This window comes from Sinocyclocheilus anshuiensis, unplaced genomic scaffold (genome assembly GCF_001515605.1).
Source record: "Sinocyclocheilus anshuiensis isolate Anshui unplaced genomic scaffold, SAMN03320099.WGS_v1.1 scaffold616, whole genome shotgun sequence".
Taxonomy (NCBI): domain Eukaryota; kingdom Metazoa; phylum Chordata; class Actinopteri; order Cypriniformes; family Cyprinidae; genus Sinocyclocheilus; species Sinocyclocheilus anshuiensis.
In genome coordinates, this window is record NW_015557083.1 from 12,821 (window position 1) to 13,743 (window position 923).

A 923-nucleotide genomic window follows, 5' to 3' on the forward strand; every position below is an offset into this window, starting at 1 on the left:
GAGTTAACACTGTATGCAATACCCGCAACCTCACACCAAATTTCAGGCCGTGTAGATAGGCAAGCATATATACAAATCATTTAGTAAGCAGAAATCCTAAATTTACCTTAACATATTAAGTTAGAGGAAGATGCGACTGAATTGATGCTTGGAGAATGCACTTCCAGCAGCCATGATAAACAGTTGGCTGTTAAGTTTTCTATGCACAATTTGATTTGACGAAAGTCACTAGACCTATTACTATCTCTCTATCCAATCACGTTGATGGATAAAAATAAAATGAAAATAAGCATGTAACGACCACAAACGGAGGAAAATAGCGGAGTAAAAGTACCGATACATCACTTAAAATGTACTCAAGTAAAAGTAAAAGTACACAATTTTTAAACTACTCAAAAAAGTACAATTACTGATAAAAACTACTTAATTACTGTAACGTGAGTATTTGTAATTCGTTACTTCACACCCCTGGTGGCCAGTCAGTGGGCAGACACCCCCTAGTTACACGTTCCCTCCACGGTGGCCAGAGAAGCTTATGCTAAGCGGTGGATCAGGATGCTTTTTCATAGCCTCGAGTCCTCTGATCTCCCCTCTCCTTTAGGGGTCAAGGCTCACTACTTGAAGTTGGCCTTTGGGACGCTGCGGGATGTCCCCGCCTACTTTGTCAGGTGCCTACCTGCATTCTGTGCCACTACTGGCTCCTTTCTCTCGCCTTAGCTGTGCTCTTCCACACTAGGCAGGGATTTGTAAGTCGGGCTGCGTGGGCATACTCGTTCCCAATGCGTTTTCTGACGCAGCTCGAGTTCCTGAAGGGGAACGTCTCCAGGTTACCAATGTAACCATGGTTCCCGAGGGAACGAGACGCTGCATCTCAGTGCCATACTTCCGGCATCCCTGTGAGCGCTTGCTTCATTCCTAGAAGC